The sequence below is a fragment of the Lynx rufus genome, unplaced genomic scaffold (assembly GCF_022079265.1).
Source record: "Lynx rufus isolate CCGP_SWC_20201006 ecotype Redwood Valley unplaced genomic scaffold, mLynRuf1.p SCAF_10, whole genome shotgun sequence".
Lineage (NCBI taxonomy): Eukaryota > Metazoa > Chordata > Mammalia > Carnivora > Felidae > Lynx > Lynx rufus.
Genome location: NW_025814824.1, coordinates 55,278,920 through 55,299,617, shown reverse-complemented (window position 1 = coordinate 55,299,617; position 20,698 = coordinate 55,278,920). Strand labels below are relative to the sequence as shown.

Below are 20,698 nucleotides of genomic sequence, written 5' to 3'. Positions count from 1 at the left end.
TGGCTGGGACAGGCCTGAGCCCCGATCTCCAGGATCCATGTCAGGTCTGACTCACGGGGAGCAAAGCCATGTTCACACTGACCTAATGCAAGATATGGAATCAGAGAGCAGGCTATATATTTCTGTTCTGTACATTTAATCCTTCCTCCCCAGAGGCACGTGGTACCCTTCATTAGAGCAGCTCGAGAGGTCTGGTATTTAGCTTAAAGGCACTAATTGGTCTTGTTCTCTGATCTTAATCTGTTCTGTAATATTCTTTCTCTTTCCTTTCTTTTTTAATTTAATTTAATTTACTTATTTATTTACTTATTTATTTGGTTTTAAATCTTCAGGGTTTTTTTTTTTTTTTTTTTTTTTTTTTTTTAAATTTTCATCCAAATTAGTTAGCATATAGTGCAACAATGATTTCAGGAGTAGTGCCCCTTAGTGCCCCTTACACTTTTAGCTCATTCTCCCTCCCACAACCCCTCCAGTAACCCTGTTTGTTCTCCATATTTAAGAGTCTCTTATGTTTTGTCCCCCTCCCTGTTTTTATGTTATTTTTGCTTTCTTTCCCTTATGTTCATCTGTGTCTTAAGGTCCTCATATGAGTGAAGTCCTATGATATTTGTCTTTCTCTGACTCCTTTCTTCATGGAGAAATTAGTTTCTTCTGTTCCTTTCATTCCTTTCTATCCAAAACCATCCATGCTTCCTTCTCAGGAAGTGTCTCACCAGTACTTATTTACTCTGAGCAAACAGGCTTGGTGAGGGGGTGGAGAGATGGGTTTTTTCCCCTAATATCAGGGGTTCCTGGCTGATGAGGAAATACTCGGCCAAATGTTTGTTCATCAGGGTTCAGCTGTCAAGCCTTCTTACTGGCCTGCTTGGATCTTTTGTCTGAAAATAAAGTTATTTGTTTGGGGCAGCTCTCTTAGGTAGTTGAAAATTATTGGGAGTTCAGGTAATAGTCACAAACTCAGTTCTGATGCATGTAGAGATCATTGTTAACTGAAAAGTTGCATAGAACCCCATAGCTTCATTTTTTACTCAGAACAAATTTGGATGTCACTGTTGGAGCAAATCTGTTTTTGGATAATGTCAGAACTAAAGGTAAAAGGAAATCTAAAATGTTGCTTTTGATTGCATTGGTGATCCATTTGAGGATGTGGCTCTTTTTGCTCTTGAGTTTGTTAAAAAAAATAAAAGAATACCCTTAATAATAACTTCTCTCTGGAGAAAACCAATTTGTGGAGACCGTATCTGACCTCAATCTTTCATAAACAAACAGAATGCTACAGTGGTTTTTGGTTGAGCATGGGTATAGTCATATAGTCCTAAATAGTAGTAATTAATGATTATAGCAGCTAACATTTGTTCAACTCCTGTGCATCTAGGCATTATTCTAATACTTTTTTCAGATTATCCCATTTCTCACTGTATGTAATTCTGTGGGGTAGGTATTCTTGTTATGACCCTTTAAAGGGGAAGAATTTAATAATCTGTAAAGGACCCTGGGCTTCAAAGTTGGTCTTGGTTCTGGGGCATCAAACTCATTTTCCCTATTAGTTGAAGAATATAAATGTATTACTAACCAGTAGGGGCCATAGACTCATAGGGGCATTGGGCCTGTGCTGACCAAAAGCTCTTCGTGGCATTTTATCATTGATTTCTCTGAGGACAGTCAGTTCCTCTAAAGCCCCTTTTCCACATCTGATGCCTTAAAGCCCCTAGAAACTGTTTCTAAAGGTATACTCCATGGATACCTGAGATCAGAATTGCTAGTTTCCTTCTACAACATGTAAACACCTGGGCTTTATCTCAAAACCACTGAATCACAATCCTTTGGGCCTAGGAATCTGTATTATAAAACATTCAGGATGACCGTTTTCATACTAAAGTCTGAGAACCACAATATAAATGAACTCTGGGCTTCAAAGCACTTTGCATTTCTGAAAGTTCCAGATTAGACTGTCCCCTGCCAGGATACACACACAGTTTTCTGGTTGGTTTTCTGGGCTAGTTGCAGGCCTTCCTTCCCTCTGCATGGTCAATTTTATTTCAGGATCCAGGGAGACTTTGGGCATTAGATAAGGGAGAATGACTACTTATAGGGACCAGCCCTTTGTTTCTGCAGGATTTGGGGGAGGCCCCCTGGCCCCATGTTTTGTTTTTGTTTTTGTTTTTGTTTTAATTTTTAAAATTTATTTAGAGAGAGAGCAGGGCAGGTATAGAAGGAGAGGGAGAGAGAAAGAATCCCAAGCAGGCTCTGCACTGACAGTGTGGAGCTCGATTTGAGGCTCAAACTCATGAACCTGAGTTCATGACCTGAACTGAAATCAAGCCACTCAGGCGCCCCTGGCTCCAAGCTTTTTGGGACCAGGCCTGGTGCTGACGACTTCCTTTTCTTTTTTCTTTTTTAAAATATTTATTTATTTTGAGAGAGAGAGGGAAAAATCATGTGCTCACATGAGGGGAGAAGGGCAGAGAGAGAAGGAGAGAGAGAATCCCATGCATGAGATCATGAGACCCAATCATGAGATCATGACCTGACCCAAAATCAAGAGTTGGGTGCTTAACCACCTGAGCCACCTATGCACCCCAACTGTTTCTTTTCAATGGCTCCCATCCCTTCCTGCTCAGACATCAGTCACAGAGGCTTGGTCTGGGACCTGTGATGAACTCAGCTAACCTTAGGCTCAGAGCCTATATATTTTTCCTCTTCTGGGTCTGTCTGAGATATCCAGGTACAAATGGTCCTTTCCAGGACCGGACCATACTTGAGATGGTCACTAAGAGTCCTTGCAGGTTCAGGGATGCTTTCTGGAGTCTGGCATCTGGTAATCAGTCACATACACTGGATATGGCTGGATGTCAGAGATTCAGCATTGATCTCTGTCAGAATTGGCCTAACTGCCTCTCTCTGTCCCAGTAGCTACAACTTGGAGATCTCCACAGAGCTCTGAAGATTCTTCCATAGACTAGATTTAAAAAAAAAAATATGATGAAGGCCATGAAGCTCACTCCCCAGAATAATGTATACACGTTTTATGTACCCTTAAAGTGCTTCCATGGACTCCCTAAGGGGTCTATGAACCCCAGCTTAACCTCTGCTCTGAAGGAAAAAGTCACCACTTTGCATGGGAGCTTAGGAGGTGTCTGGGATCCCCTCCTATGGAGGACTAGGGGGAGAGACCTTATCTCCAGGATATCCCTGAGATGCTCTCCTTTGGTCTCATTGCTCCTTCCTCAGCCCTTTGGTGCATGCACATCCTGGGGTCTTCTGACTAGAGATGGAATTCAGGCCCAGGAGCTGCTTGCTCTAGTTTAGCCACCACATTCAGGCAGGAATCTTGGGAAATGGAGAAATCTTCAGCAGGTCTGAGGGGTTCAGGAACCCTGACTGGCCGACTTATCATGAGCTATCTAAAAGGCAGTGAATCTACATTACTAAAACCAGTCATCTGCAAAAATAGATCAGCTATATCATGAATGTATCCCAGGATAGTGGGAATGGCAGTATCTCATGGGTACAGTATGTTAACAGTACAAACTGTGCTGGATTCAGTAAGTAATCTCTGACTAAGGCAGAGATTTTGATGAGGCCTCAGCCAATGTACTTGGGAATTGCAGAACATTTAACTGAACTTCAGATAAGGTGCCCAGTGAACTTTTTAAAAATAGGTATTGCCAAAACAGTTCATTTTCTACCTAATCAACAATGTTATATAGTTTAGCATGTTGATATTAAAATCACAATGAGAATATTTGGTAAGAAACTGCAACCAAGGAGAGACTATATCACAGTGTATGTGATATATGATGATATATGTGATATATGTGAGATATAATGAGGGAAATGTTGAAGAGTGAGGTGACCACCTTTACATTCTTTGTTTAGCCAGGCTACCCTGTGACCTTGAACAACAGAAGTTTTAGAAGAACAGATGAGAAAATGAGGAGTCAGAAAAAAGACATGAAATATTGAGGTATATAGGTCCCATGCCACCCCCTCTCCCAAGTGGGCTATTGTTACATGATCACTAGAAAAAATGGTCTTACTTTGCCTATTTATCTCAGACTTATTACTGTGTTGTAGTTGGGTGGAGTCTTCTCAAGGTACATAGTGGCATGAAAAAATAGAACAAATGCACATAACTCACATTTGTGACTCTAAGTTGTATTTCCTCCATTAGGGACTATCCTCTTTTACCTTAGCCCCGTCATACCTAGGCAAGGCAGCTGTTTTATTGAAATAAAATGGTTGAATATGGTTACTTCAACTCTAGCCAAGAAACCAGATTTAAAATGGAGTTCCTTTGTTGCTTAAAGAGAAGGTAGATATGATAACAGAGCTGAACTGGAAACCTGAAACTGAACAAGTGAATGCTTTATATGAGAACATGAAGAGTAGACCTTAAATAGTTTATGACAAATCTTAAGTCAGAGCTGGGGAAAAGGGCTCTCAAATTCCATTAGAATCTCTGAACGGGAGTAATCTACTCTTAATATCTTAATTTCTTAACTTTGTCTTTACTTCTTCCTTTCTTTTTAAAAATTTTTAACAAACAAACTCTACCATAAAGGAATGGGTTTTGAGTTTTAGAGTCTACTAATGATTAGTGTTCTCATGTGTTATTAGCATTATTTAGGCCATTGTTGAATGACTCATCAAATCAGAGATACACTCAAGTGCCTGAGTGTTCCTTTGTCAGCAGCTGCTGTCTACCCAAACTTTAGGGAAGGGAGTGGCCAGGATGTGGGGCAGTGGGAAAGGAGTTTAGACCTCTAGGATTCTGGGCCACTCACTGTTCAACTCTTTTTGCCTGTTCCATTTTGCAAATTTATTTTGAGACCATCTATTTCAACTTCCTCAATTTTTAGAAGGCAGCTGGGACTTGGAGATTTAAGGGGCTCATTTAGCAATTTAAACCAGATCTTGGCCTTTATTGCATTCATCTCTTTGTTCCCGGATCCTCTCAGACACTGAGATTTTTTTTTTTTTTTTTTTAAGTAAACTCTGCCCCCAATGTGGGGCTTGAACTCACGATCCCAAGATCAAGAATTGCATGCTGTACCGACTGAGCCAGCCAGGCAGCATAGACACTGATATCTTATTTGAGAATAAGGATCGGCTACTCTCCTAAGTCCCACTCACTTCTGTCCTGCCTCATAATATTTTTTTCATGTAAATGCAGAGTAGAAAAAAAAAATCACCTTAGGTTTGTATTCGAGGCTCAGCTCTGTTCTATGTTGGCTGTGTGGCACCGGGTTAGTCATTTAACCTCTCTGGCATCAATTTCACCATCTGTGAAATGGAACTAAAATATGTACCTCTCATGTTGACTGAGGATTAAACAAGCATGAACGTGAAAAGGACCTGGTAGTGGGATGGTCCAGCATTCAGTCCTAGTCTCCTCTCTGTGGGAGGCTGGACCCCGGTGCCAGGCTGAGACCGGGTCGAGCAACGGCTCCCTGTTGACTCAGCCAACCCGGTGGTTCCCCCTCCCATTCCCCCACTTGCAAAGGCATACGAAAGCCTTGTCAAGGCTGAGAAAGCTAATTCCTGAAGCCTGTGGTCTGTGGGTGTTGGCAGTAACGTTACCCCCCTTTTCTACCCTGGGTCAGAGAGAAACAAACAGGGGAACTGTGTTTTGCTAGCAATCTATCAACAAGGTCTTGTTGTGACCCGTTTAGAAAGTTCATAAGGTACACAGAACTAAATGTTTTGGCTGGCAGCGATCATGTGAAACCTGTTTATTCTTAGAATGACCTGATCCATAAAGGTCTTGATATAAAAGATTGTGTACACCAACAGTAAAGCCGTCACTTGGGCCATCAGCCCAGGGGACCCTCCTGTTCCCAAACTGGCTTCTCTTCTCTTTTTTTTTCTTACATTCCCCTACCCTCAGGACCCTGATCTCGGTGTTTGTTGCACCGGTCACAACACCTCTCCCAAACTAAACCCGTCTGATCTGTGAAGCCTCAGTGAATATTCTCTCAAGCAAGCTCTTTTGCACTTCGAACCTTCCAACTTCTCATATGTATGTATGTATGTATATATGTATGTATTTTAAGTAGGCTTCATGCCCATCATGGAGCTCAATGCGGGGCTTCTCAACCTGAGTTGAGATCACAAGTCATGCTTAACCGTCTGAACAACCCAGGTGCCCCTTGGTTTCTCATATTTAAAACCAGGGCCTTGGATTAGATTATACTTAAAGTCCCTCCCTGTAAGATACGAGTCCTCAGCTTTCAGCCTGTTAGCTCCCATTGCTCTGTCCTCTGGGTCTTTTCTTTTTTCTTTTTTTTCTAAGACTGAAATTAGCCAATAAGCTTTCTAAAGCACAAGAAATTCTTTGCACTCCTGCCTTAATCCGTAAAGTAAGTTTTTAAAGAAGTCTTCATTTGTCCCACTTTGTGCTGGTTCTGGACCTATCAGGGAGGCAAAGAGCATGGCTGAATCTCTAGGGGTTTAAATGACATCATTAGGCTCCCTTTTCATTTCTTAGTTCTGCTTTTTTGGGTTGACTCTCTAGGGAGCAGTAAGAACAGTTGTGGGCCTCAGAGTGAGAGAGCTCAATCCTCTCCATCCCTTACCCCTCCACATTTCTGCCAAAGCACAGAAAGGACACTGACTTCTTTGCTTAGGTCACATACTCATCTCTAGACTAATTACTGTGTCTCTTAGGTGGATGGCATACTCTGGCCATCTCAAGTAACAGGACTATCTTGAGGTGAGGAGTGGAGGGCCACAAGACTGTTGGCCCCACTAGAATTTCATGGACGAGGGAGAAGCAGTTTGCAAAAACAATAGTTGTTTACCACTCATGTGGACTGCATACATCATTTCCATGTGCTGGTAGCTCTTTGGTTCTGCACTGTTGCCATGGAATCTAAGACTGAAAAGGAGGCAAACAGTTCTGGACTTCTGGCAGCTCCAAGTTGAAAAGTTGACGCAATCCACTGCCCCCACTATTGTCCTGTATTGTTTGCTTTGATTGGAAGAAAAACTATATCATATTTTCAAATTTAATGACTAGCTACTGGCCAAGGACCTTTTGCAGAAATTTCTCCAGAAACTATAGGGTGTACTCTTACAATGCTGGTTGGAGTTGCCAGGGTCCTCAGGCATCTCTGTGTCCTGGTTCACCAGCAGACCATCAGCCTTTGCTGCTCTTTAATTGGCTGCATTCTGGAGATAGGAGCCTAGGGCCAGGGCAGAGAAGGAGGCTTTCAGGGGTGCTTAAAAAGCCAGTTGAGCAGCTGGATTCTTATCCACTATGGACAGCATTTCCATTATCATAAATATTCTCTAGGTTACTAAGTACCTAGAGAATTGCCCAGTGACTAGGGAACAGAAACTTATTTTTGCTTTCAAGAACCCAGAAAAGGGAAAATGTTCATGACAGAGCAAGGGTAGGAAGTAGGTCAAATACTAAAATGTGATCCATCCGGCTGGTCAGGCATTAGGTAGGAGACCCAAGGTTTTGGAGAGTCCCCAGTAGGCACACCTACCTGAGAAACTGATAGACCATATGTCCCTTTAATGTGAATGACAAGAAGGTGGCCCCTGCAGGTGGGAGCTTTTAGCCCACACTCACCCCTGAAGCAGAGGCCCAGGTACGGCACAAATGCCCAATCGTGTAGGGTGGGGATGTTATTCTTCACCAGGCCATGTTACTGAAGTTCCATCAAGTACCCAATGAAATTCAGTGAACGTAGAACATAATGATATCCCAATAAAATTTTGTTGAGTGAATGAAACCTCATGTCATGCTTTGAAAGCAAAAAGAAAACAGAACTCCTTCTGTTACAGCTAATTTAACTGTCAAATGTGTTGTGAGGCTGTATCTTTGACTTTCAGAAACATTTTGGTAAACATCCTGTTGCCATTGTTTATGGACAGCGTATCTCTTATGGATCAGAATTAGTGGAACATAAACATGTTAAGATTTTCTCATATAATGTTCCAGATAATATTTTCCTATGTAACGTTCCAGATTTCAATCTTTGCTAACAAACCAGGTGATCAGGGCTATTGGGGTTTTCCGTATCTTTTCTAGGAGAAATCTGTTTTTTGGGTTACTATCTTTGGCCACCAGATGGCAGTATTTGAACAATAAATTCTTAATCTGCTTTATAATACAAAATGGTTTTACAAAACTCTTTTATGTTTCAGAATCAATGCTTCAAAGTAAAATATGTAAGGTTTGTTTTTTTTTTTAATAAGGCTGGTGAGTGTTTAACTGATCTCCTAATTAAGATAGAAGTTTGAGAGACAACCAAGGTATTGGTAAGAATGTAAAACATGCATGATTGATGATAAGGGGAGAAGGTTTGGCTTGGAGGTTAGACTCTAACATTAACTAGAGCCACGGCTGAGGCCTGATTCTGGAATTTATCAGATGAAGGTTTTAAGGCATGTCAAATGCATGGTAGGCCTTGAAAATATGATAGCTTATTTCCTCCCATTTCTTAATTTGACCCCAGGATTAGTAACTCTTATTCTCATCACAAAGTATAACTGGGAGTAGTAGTGCTGGGAGCAGACACTTCTGGGCATATCCTTGAAAAGTGGGGTTATTTTTACATTGACGTAATTGTTGTTAAGTCTCTGGTGTTTTGATATTAGAGGAAGCACTGCAAAGTGAGACAAATGATATACAGGGAAGGTAAAGGGGTATGTGTGCATTTTCCATGGGTTAGCTTCTCTCAAAATCTCCTTCTGATATAAGAGCTCAGCTTCATTTATATCCTCCAGCTTTTCTAAGAGTTTTGTCATCTAAGCAGGCAGAAAAATGCCCCAGCCTGAAACAGTGTCAGAATATTAGAGCTGGAAAGAATTCTACAAACTAGGACTCCTGGCATTTTGAAGTAGTCACGGGTTCAGGGAATTTGGTAAAAGCTATGGACCCTCTCCATACATTTTCAAACAAATCAGTCATCGATGAATTCCTAGGGCAAAGTTTCTCAACTGGTGTGTGTGTCCATGTGTGTATGTGTAGATGTGTAAGTCACATAGGCGCTAATTGTTTTGAACCATCTGGTAGGGCTTTTTTTCCAAACCACACACAGAAATTCACTCTGTGAATAGCATGGAAGGGCATCTAATGCCCTTGGTGCTTTGGGTAGACAAATGTTTAATCTCTTGCCTTGAGACTCTGTTAAAACTCTTTAATCTAGTAGCCTCTGATGTCCCATTGAATGGTTTGAGACAGAAATGATTGTTATAACTCCAGTGACAAACTTATGTCCTTATTAAACACCAAGAGTGCTTATATTCCCAAATTCATGCTGGGAGAAAATACACTAAAATGTTAATTAGTAGTCATTTTTGGATGGTGAGAATGTAGGTAATTTAAATTTTGTTATATTGTACAGATTTCTTTTTCTTTCTTTCTTCTTTTTTTTTTTTTTTTTTGAGAGAGAGAGAGAGAGAGAGGGAAAGAGAGGCTCGATCTCACTACTGTGAGACTGTGACCGTGAGATTGTGACTTGAGCTGAAATCAGTAGTCAGACACTTAACTGACTGAGCCACCCAGGCTCCCCTATTATGCAGATTTCTAATTAGGTACAATGAATATGTATTTGGGAATGTGAGAAAACCTAGATTTTATTTTTTAAAAAATAGATCACAGAATGTAATCCACGTTCAGTTACTTATATTAATAGCCAATAAAACAAAAAATGGCTAATAATTTTAATAAGATAAGTTCTCCAGACCTCTAGAGGCAGACAGACATCCTGCAAGGCCAAATTTCAGGCTATAACAGATTCAGTTGGGCCTGAGGAGGACACAAGTGAAGGTAAATTCAAGTTTGGGATCCGATTTCCTTGTTACTAGATCTAGAAAAGTAGATTTGTCTGCCCCCAACCTTAATCTCTGTCTGTTTCACAGAGATATCAACTATATTTTGTTCAAAATTCTTGTCCTAGCAACTTCCTATTTGTATTTATAAATGTCTTTCAGCAGCCATTAAGGTCCCATAATTTATCTTGAGTATTATGTTGATGTGGCATGCTATATTAAGTTCCAATTTTGGACCATCCTTGAGTTCTGGGGATGACCCTCTTGGTTCCTGAGGGCTACTCTTTCAATGTTGCTTGGACGTGAGGATGTATTTTTTGATGGATGGGGATGGGGGGTGAATTCTATAGATTAGTTCATGTGTGAGAGCTTTGTGGCCTGGAACCCAGACTTCTGATGTAAAGCATGAGGAGAAGAGGAGGAGCAAATGGGACCTGAAAATCAGGAGGAGAATGGTTAGGAGTTTGGCTTGCTGGATTAGTTCTAGGGTATCCTTTGTGGTAGAGAATTCCAGTAACGGGAGAGATGGAGATCTGACTTCTACATGATAACCAACCCTACATGATAAAGAGGGAGGGAGGAGAAGGATGAAAAGAGATACATGAGGTGAACATTTGGGGAAGACTTTGAGGCCTTTGGGATGTGGGAACTTTGGAGAGGTCTAGAAAACTACAGAATATAGGAGGGGAATTTGGAGAAGGGTTTTTTCCCCCTGGATAGAAATTGGATCTCTTCAATGGTTTTTGATAGAAGTTAGCAAAGATTATATATTCTTTTTTTTTTTTTTTTGAAATTTTGATCTTTGTTCTTATTTCTCGTATCTTTATTATGTGTTTCTTGACACTTTATTATAAAGTGTCACTTTTCAGGGGTGCCTGGGTGGCTCAGTCGGTTAAGCATCTGACTTCAGCTCAGGTCATGATCTCACGGCTTGTGAGTTCGAGCCTCGTGTCAGGCTCTGTGCTGACAGCTCAGAGCCTGGAACCTCTTCAGATTCTGTGTCTTTCTCTCTCTGCCCCTCCCGTGCTCACACTCTGTCTCTCAAAAATAAATAAACATTAAAAAAAAATTTAAAGTGTCACTTTTCAGAAAAGTAACTCTTGGATTTGTTACTTTCATGACTGTCTTTATAATTTGTTTTTGCCCTAATTCTTTAGTCTTTATTATTTTGTCTATATTTTTTGAGTCAAATACCGGGTTCATATACATTAGTATTAAGACATCTCTTTTTATCAGAATTTTTAAAATAGTGAAAATATTTAAGACTGTGAATTGAATGCTGGGTTGGACTGAGACTTACGGAGATGGCCTTGGCTGTTGATAGCAAGGAAATGTTTAATCTGATTTCAGCACCTGAGCCATCAGGTTTCCTCGTGTCTGTCAGAGAAGTCATATATATGTTCAAGATGGTAAAATGGAAATATCATGTTATCCCTCCCTAGGATAAGGTTTTGTTCCTTGTGTGTTTCACAAATATTTTTCTTTCCTGTTTTCTTATAAATAATTGTGTTAGGGTAGTCTCATTTCTTTTCTCCTTACCTTCACCACAACAATGAAACAGTATGGCCTGGACAAGGATCTGCTGTTAGTCTTTTATATTTAGTATGATTTTAAACCTCAACATTATCTTTTCAAGATTGGAGTTCGCATTTCAGCTTTATTTGTACAACAAAAAATTTTGTCCCCGGTTGAGGGATTTTAATTTTAATGAAGTACTATGTATGTATTTATTTATTTATTTTACAACTTATTATTATTATTATTATTTTTTATGGATTGTGCTTTTGGTATTGTAAAGTCATCACCAGACCCAGGGTCACCTGGATTTTATCTCATGTAGTCTTCTAGGAGTTTTATAGTTTCGTATTTTACATTTTGGTCTGTGATCTTTTTGAGTTAATTTTTTGTGAAAGGTATAAAGTCTGTGTCTAGATTCATTTATTTCTTTGCCTGTGAATGTCTAGTTAAAGAATTTTTAAGCATTATCTAATGGGGAAAATTTTTTATATGAAGTGTCTGTTTCTTCCTTCCCTCCCAATGTTTTCTTCCTTTAATGAGAATCTGTGATTAAAGAGAAGAATTTCAAGGGAGAAACGTAAAACTGCCAGCAGAAGGCCATGCAACTTAGACTAGAGTGTGAGGCCCCCACTTCCCGTCCAGCTGGTTTTTCTTCCTCTGACAACAGTGGGAGTGGGGAGTGGGACGCCTTCCCTGGGCCGGATGTGCCAAACTGTTTCCAACTCCATTGTGGCCATCAGTAGGGTTCCCTCACCTCCTGCCTGTTCTTATTTGCCAGTTCATAGGCACCTTGGAATGGGAGCAGTGTTTAGAAAACCATGCGTTTGCGTCAGTATCATAATCCCAAGTCACTTCAAGATTTGGGGGAAAATGAGCAAGGGCAGCTACCACCATGGTAACTGTGAAAAAATCAGTTCTTTGTAGAAGGTGTGACTGAATTGTTACAATTTTTTTTTTTTAATTTTTTTTTTCAACGTTTATTTATTTTTGGGACAGAGAGAGACAGAGCATGAACGGGGGAGGGGCAGAGAGAGAGGGAGACACAGCATCGGAAACAGGCTCCAGGCTCTGAGCCATCAGCCCAGAGCCCGACGCGGGGCTCGAACTCACGGACCGCGAGATCGTGACCTGGCTGAAGTCGGACGCTTAACCGACTGCGCCACCCAGGCGCCCCGAATTGTTACAATTTGGAAAGAACTTGTCACAGTGTGTGATCTGCCCAGAGGCACTCTCCAAAACACCACAAAATCCTCCAGGAATCTTTTCATCCTTTTGAAACTCCAGTTTGCATTTCCAGGAGCCTGACTGACCTGCTGAGCACAGTGTTCTATAAAGGCAGAGTTACTGGTGGTGGCAGGGACACCAGAGTGGCATTACTTTTTGAGAAAGAGATGGGAACTCATTCATAAGAGCAAGATGGGCACAGAGAGTGTTAGGCTGCCCAGGCATGGAGGTGGGCCGTGAGGATAGGGAGGTCTTTGGGGACAAAAGGAATTGCCATGCTATGTTTGCCATGAGAAATAGAAATTGGCCCCTTCAAGATGAGATTTCTTCCCTCTCCTGCTAAGAACTAGGTAATATGGTCTGCTGGGAATAGAGGCACTAGATAAACAGTACTGAGGCTCCATTTGTGCCAGTCACCAGCCTTGGCAGCAATGCCACGGGGAAGATGGCTTTAGTTTCACTTTGCTTGAGGAATTTACAGTTCAGTGTGGTAATGACCCAGTCTAAGGTAGGGAGTGGGGAATTAGATAATCCGAAGTTAGAACTCTTTCCTTACGTCTAGGTGCCCCCTTCTGCATCCACACATAACATCTCCCTTAAACTGATTACTGAGCCTTGAATTTACGTCATGGCATGTTAGCAGACAAGTTGAGAATGACTAAACCTGGCTGAGGTGAAGGCAGTAACTTGGATGGCCTTGTTATGTTATACTTTCCTTAGTCCTCTTCATAAGGTCACCTGTAATATTGTCTACCCTTAAGGATTACTGAGAATATTTTTAAAAAATGTTTATTTATTTTTGAGAGAGAGAGAGAGAGAGAGGCAGTGAGAGAGGGAGAGAGAGAATCCTAAGCAGGCTCTGCACTGTCAGCACAGAGCCTGATGTCGGTCTCGAACTCAAACCATGAGATCATGACCTGAGCCGAAATTAAGAGTCATATGCTTAACCTACTGAGCCTCCCAGGCACCCCTTGTAGGATGATTGAGAGTATTAAATGAAATAATGAGGGTAAAGCACTGGGTAGATGGTCACTAAATAACTATGATGATTATGGCAAAGAATTATTTTCAAAGGAAACTTAATGGTAGAATTGGTTCAATCTATTCATAGGAATTCTTATTTGTTTTGTTTTTTGTTTTTTGTTTTTTTTTTTTGCTCACATAAGGAATGATGCAGAAATGAATAGTTTTCAGATTCATTTTGGTAGATGCCAAATATACCCTCAGACCAAATAAAGTGTTCTTGACAAAACAAGTCATTTTAATGTAAAAGAATTTCAAGAAAAACTAAATAATCTTTAGTGCCTCCTCTAAAGATAAGGGCTTGCAGCACTAGTTTCTACATTACTTAATAAACTATTAAGTTTTCAAAGTGGGAAAATAATCTGATGAGTGAAGATTTTAAGCGAATTTACTTCACAAGTGTTTGGAACTCTGGTCAACTTCAAGATTAAACTCCCTGTCATTTGGCCATGTGCGGATGAACTCATTTGTTGTCCTGTATGAAAAGTAAACATTTTGTAGAACTATAAACACCTGTCCTTACCGTAGTATCCATCCTCTGGGCCCTTTGTTATAGAAAGGTTTTCTCTGTGTTCTATCCATACAAAACCTATGAAGCTTTAAACAATGTGACTAATAGCAAAGATGATCAGCAGGGCATCTCCTTCTGTGGCTCATTTCTTTCTGGATTGGGCTACTGTATACCTGTAACATAATTGTGTTTTGCACATTATTTGCTCCTTATTTGAAACCTGGAGGGGAGTTGTCTAAAAGGAAAGCGAAGGACCTTTAAAGATGAACAATGCAGGCAGATTATTTGCTCACAATCATGTTTGTAGGCTAGCCAAACAGGACTTTGTATTATAGTTAAAAGTGTTTCTGAACTGCTTTTTAGTTTCTCATCACTGTATTCATATGGCTTCTGTTTCTGGAGAGAAAAACCTAATTTTTGTCTTTTTAACAGAATTACCTAATTGCACAGTCATTTTCAACCATACAAAAGCCCACATTAAAAATGAGCCAACAGGAATAATTATGACTCATAGAAGAGGTAAATGATCTGATATGTAGTTGTTGTGTTTTGAGGGATTTAATTTGACATCAACAGAAAAAGGATTTTTCTGAAGAAAAAAACATTTAATCCACAATGTATTTAGCTATAGACAGTTCCTTTTTTTTTTTTTACAGTATACAATTTTATTTTTATTTTTTAAATTTACATCCAAGTTAGTTAGCATATAGTGCAACAATGATTTCAGGGTTAGATTCCTTAATGCCCCTTACCCATTTAGCCCATCCTTCCTCCTACAACCCCTCCAGTAACCCTCTGTTCTCCACATTTAAGAGTCTCTTATGTTTTGTCCCCTTCCCTGTTTTTATTTTTTATTTTTGCTTCCCTACCCTTAGGTTCATCTGTTCTGTGTCTTTAAGTTCTCATATGAGTGAAGTCATATGATACTTGTCTTTCTCTGACTAATTTCACTTAGCATAATACCTTCTAGTTCCATCCATGTAGTTGCAAATGGTGAGATTTCCTTCTTTTTGATTGTTGAGTAATACTCCATTGTATATGTATATACAACATCTTTATCCATTAATCCATCGGTGGGCATTTGGGCTCTTGCCATACTTTGGCTATTGTTGATAGTGCTGCTATAAACATTGGGGTGCATGTGCCCCTTCAAAACAGCATACCTGTATCCCTTGGATAAATACCTAGTAATGCAATTGCTGGGTCATAGAGTAGTTCTGTTTTTAATTTTTTGAGGAACCTCCACACTGTTTTTCAGAGTGGCTGCACCAGTTTGCATTCCCACCAGCAGTGCAAAAGAGATCCTCTTTCTCTGTATCCTTGTCAACATCTGTTGTTGCCTGAGTTGTTAATGTTAGCCATTCTGACAGGTGTGAAGTGGTATCTCATTGTGGTTTTGATTTGTATTTCCCTGATGATGAGTGATGTTGAGCATTTTTTCATGTGTTGGTTGGTCATCTGGATGTCTTCTTTGGAGAAGTGTCTGTTCATGTCTTTTGCCCATTTCTTCACTGGATTATTTGTTTTTTGGGTGTTGAGTTTGATAACTTCTTTATAGATTTTAGATACAAACCATTTATCTGATATGTTGTTTGCAAATATCTTCTCCCATTCTGTCAGTTGCCTTTTAGTTTTGCTGATTGTTTCCTTCACTGTGCAGAAGCTTTTTATTTTGATGAGGTCCCAATAGTTCATTTTTGCTTTTGTTTCCTTTGCCTCCAGAGACATGTTGAGTAAGAAGTTGCTGCGGCCAGGATCAAAGAGGTTTTTGCCTGCTTTCTTCTCGAGGATTTTGATGGCTTCCTGTCTTGTATTTAAGTCTTTCATCCATTTTGAGTTTAATTTTGTGTGTGATGTAAGAAAGTGGTCCAGGTTCATTCTCCTGCATGTTGCTGTCCAGTTTTCCCAGCACCACTTGCTGAAGAGACTGTCTTTATTCCATTGGATATTCTTTCCTGCTTTGTCAAAGATTAGTTGGCCATACATTTGTGGGTCCATTTCTGGGTTCTTTATTCTGTTCCATTGATCTGAGTGTCTGTTTTTGTGCCAGTACCATACTGTCTTGCTGATTATAGCTTTGTAATACAGCTTGAAGTCTGGCTATAAACAGTTCTTTTTTTTTTTATTTTTTTAAATTTTTTTTTAACATTTATTCATTTTTGAGACAGAGAGAGACAGAGCATGAACGGGGGAGGGTCAGAGAGAGGGAGACACAGAATCTGAAACAGGCTCCAGGCTCTGAGCTGTCAGCACAGAGCCCGACACGGGGCTCGAACTCACGGACCACGAGATCATGACCTGAGCTGAAGTCGGCCGCTCAATCGACTGAGCCATCCAGGCACCCCTGGCTATAAACAGTTCTATTAACAACTCATTTAATGTTTTTCTGATTCATTTGGTGCTTAACAAATGGATTACTTTAGCTCTTGCATCTCAATTCATTGTTGTATGATTCTTCAATCTCCATTTTCATTGACTGGTGAGATAAAATAATTATTGTAAGAGATTTTGGTGTGTGCATATCAAAACTGGACATCTCCAGGGGGTAAAAAAATAAGGACATGTAGGACTTGAACAGTAGAATAAGTAAACTTTTTGCATGTGTATGCAAGCACCCACATGTGCACATGCACTCATAAATATAGGAAAAAGACCTTTCATCCTTTGAATAGAGAAGAAACACTTTTCTCCCCATATGTTCATGGAACATTTAAAACAGTTGATCCCGGGGCGCCTGGGTGGCGCAGTCGGTTAAGCGTCCGACTTCAGCCAGGTCATGATCTCGCGGTCCGTGAGTTTGAGCCCTGCGTCGGGCTCTGGGCTGATGGCTCAGAGCCTGGAGCCTGTTTCCGATGCTGTGTCTCCCTCTCTCTCTGCCCCTCCCCCGTTCATGCTCTGTCTCTCTCTGTCCCAAAAATAAATAAACGTTGAAAAAAAAAAAATAAAAAAAAAAAATAAAACAGTTGATCCCATGTTTGACCACAAAGAAAATTTTGATATGTCTTTGTATTTCACTTTGAGCAATAATCATGCATTACTTTCATAATGCAAATAGCACCAAAATAAAGACAAAATTTAAAAATGGGTTTGCTGTATTTCTAATGTTTAGAATAATGTTTGGCATATATTAGGCACTCACTAAATGTTGGGTACATAAGTAAACAAATGGATTTTAATAACTTTTGTTGAGTACCTGCTATGTGCCAGGCACTGAACAGCAGGTATTGCCTGATAGTCGTGTGGTCTAAAGCCATTTGAGTTAAATGGATTTTGGTATGTCACAGAACAAACCTAACTAGCCCTAAAACCTAACTAGCAGATAACAAGTGTGCAGTCATTCCTTTAGCCCATAACAGGGGCTATACCTTTTCTCCAACTGCATTGTAAGGGCTTCTGCTGAATTGGTTTATTTAATACTTTTGATGTGCAGTACACATTTCCCATATTTCAGGCTATATTTTAAAGAGTGAAGGAGGAGTGATAAGGGCATATGGACTAGGGAAAGCTTTCTGACACCTATCATGCTGACTGCACTAGGTAACTCTGACATCCTTTCCAGCTTTACCAAGAATAATTCTGCTATCTCTAAGCATACTGGCTCCATGGTTGTTTACTTACGATTATTTTTTACTTGTTATCTGGAAATCAGTTCTTTTTCATTAAAAATATCTTTCAATTAAAAATACTTCTTTCCTCTTTTCAAAATGTTGGCTCAGTTGAGGGGGTTGAGTTTTTGCTGTAATTGCTTTGTTCATTGTAATAGGCATTCCTTCTGAACTATAGTGCGTATTCATTTTCTTAGACATTTTCAATCAGAGTAAAAGAAGAGCTCATGATTGGATTAGGCTTTTCACTTGTTTCTTATTAGATATTTGATTACAATTTGGAAATGTTTGCTGCCCATAGGCAAAATTAGCATCAGTGTTAAAGGTATTACATTTTCCCACTTCATAATGTGTTGTGTATCTTAATTAATAGTAGACAGAATAATAGGGCATGTCTGTGTTTTTTCTCCTTTTTGTTTTTTTAAATCTATCAATTATTGAAAGCTTATTATGTGCTGGACACTGAACAAAGCTCTTTAAGCAACTTATTTCTTTTATTCCTCACAACAATCTTATAAACAGGCATGGTGAAGATAAATAACAAAACTAGTAACAGAAATTCTTCCTGGCTCAAAGTCTGTGCTTTTAACCACTGTGCTACACTTTTCCTGTCTCTTCCATGGTCATATTCTGGAACTGGCCTTCTTCTAGAACATCTTCCTTATAGAAGAAATATTTAAACATTTTAAAAAATGTTTTTAATTATTTTTGAGAGAAAGAGACAGAGTGTGAGTGGGAGAGGGGCAGAGAGAGAGGGAGACACAGAATCTGAAGCAGGTTCCAGTCTCTGAGCTATCAGCATAGAGCCCGACATGGGGCTCAAACTCGTGAACCACGAGATCCTGACCTGAGCTGAAGTCGGATGCTTAACCGACTGAGCCACCCAGGCACCTCAGAAGAAATGTTTAGAAGAAAATTTTCATTACATTTTTTTGAGTAAAATTCAAGTATCCTGATCCTTGGGTCCAGCCCTTAGCTTTTCTATAGCTTCATTTCCACTCTGTTTTTCACCATTGTCAAAATCTTCAATTTCTTGGTCCTGCCACTTCCTCCCAGTTTAGTAAACCCATCTTAGGCTTTCTTTCTTCTCTATGAGCCTCATGTTTGATCATCTAAAATATTCTCCCATAAGGAGGCCTCGCTGGCTTAGTTGGTAGAGTATGTGACTCTTTTTATTTATTTATTTATTTATTTATTTATTTATTTATTTATTTACTTACTTACTTACTTTAGAGAAAGAGAGAGCATGTGAGTGGGGAGAGGCGCAGAGGGAGAGAGAGAGAATCTCTCCATGCTGAACATGGAGCCTGATGTGGGGCTAAATCTCGCGATTGTGAGGTCATGACCTGAGCCGAAATCAAGAGTTGGACGCCCAACTTACTGAGTCACCCAGGTGCCCCAGAGTGTGTGACTCTTGATCTCAGGGTTGTGAGTTCTAGCCCCACGTTGGGTGTAGAGATTATTTAAAAATAAAATCTTAAAAAAATGTTCTCCCATAAATACTCCTTTTACTTCTATTCTATTGCTAAACCCACTCTATTTTATCCCAACCATGGATTGATGCCTCAATTTGCTTCCTTTGCTTCTAGCTTCAGATTAACTAGTCGATGTTAGAGACAAGTGTCAGTAGGTCTTGTAATAAACCTTGCAGATTGGTACCACTACACATTTATGGCCTTAAACTCTTGCTAGGCTCTCCTTTCATTCTGTGGCATTGCTGTTTTCAGGTTCTTTCTTCATTGTTTTCAAGAACAGTGCCATGTCGGTACCATTGTCCTTAAGTTGTCACTTCCCTTACTCTTAGCTAGGTTTTCTCTTGCTTCATCAAGCACATTGAGACCAGTAAGTATTATTTTGCTCAACTTTCCATCCCTTTGCTGCCACTCATCTACATGCATACCATTCTTGACTGTCTTCCACAGGATAAGGGGAACTCCTTCCTATATAAATCCAACTCCTCACCTTGACCACAAGTCCAAGATGGAAGCATCTGTGTTCTGGGCAGGAGGATGGAAGAGAAGGTGAAGAAGGGGATCAAGGATTCACACATACTCTTTGAGGAAGTTTCCTGGAATCTCCTCCATGATTCTTCTTTTTGTATTACCATGGCCAGAATTCAGCCACAAGCCAAAGGTGACCAAGCTTTAAGGGCAGCTGTGAGAAAGAACCTTTATTTTTGGCAAATCCATGCTCAACTAAAATTTTTATTATTACAGAAGCAGCATAGAATGTAAATTAGAGACATTGAACAGTGTCTACCAGTATTCCTTTGCACATGAAAAAAATTAAGTTCCCTTACTCTTTTTCCTTATTTTTTACTTATATTGCAAATATTTTGCAAATATTACCTTTTAATTTTATAATCTTTAATTTTTTTATGCTCTCATCATACAGAAGAGGGAACATGAAGGGGGGAGAAGGGCAGAGGCAGAGAGAGGAAATCCCCAGCAGGCTCCATGCTCAGCACAGAGCCCAATGTGGGCTTGATGCAGAACTTGATCCCATGACCCTGGGACCATGACCCAAGCCAAAATCAAGAGTGGGACCCTCAACCGACTGAGCCACCCAGGTACCCCAGGCATTCCGTTTTATAAAACTAATTTCTTGTTTCTGGATTTTATATTTTGCTTAAGTAGGCCTTCCTTATCCATATGTTCTCATATTTTCTTTTGGTAGTTTTATACTTTTGTTTTTTTTTTTTTACTTTAGATCTTCATTATATGTGGTATTTAAATTTTGGTAGTGTGACATAGGGATCCATCTTTATTTTTTCAATTTTTATCTAACTCCAACTCGTTTTAAACTAGCCTTCATTCTCATTCATTTGAAATGCCACATTTATGGTGAACTAAATTTTAATACATACACAAGTCTGTTATGGGCTCCCTATTTCAGTTATATTGAGCTATTACTAAACTCTCAATTTTTGTTACCATGGTTTTGTAGAATTTCTTTATTCTTCACTGTTTTTCTTCTTTTCCTCCCCACTCCTCCTCCTTTCTCTACTCTTACTTTCATTTCACCTAGC

General features: G+C 39.8%; 1 protein-coding gene across 6 annotated transcripts in view; it reads left to right on the top strand.

The window, feature by feature from the left end:
• APTX (aprataxin) overlaps positions 1-20,123 on the top strand; it is a 79,202-nt gene extending 59,079 nt beyond the window's left edge. For 5 of the 6 annotated variants that reach the window (XM_047065311.1, XM_047065301.1, XM_047065331.1 and 2 more), the window contains one exon: positions 19,593-20,120. The gene's annotated coding sequence lies outside the window, so the exon portion shown is untranslated. Of the gene's footprint in view, positions 1-19,592 lie in introns of all 6 variants that reach the window. The other variant, XR_006959729.1, reaches the window with a different exon arrangement.
• The last annotated feature ends 575 nt before the right edge of the window (positions 20,124-20,698 follow it).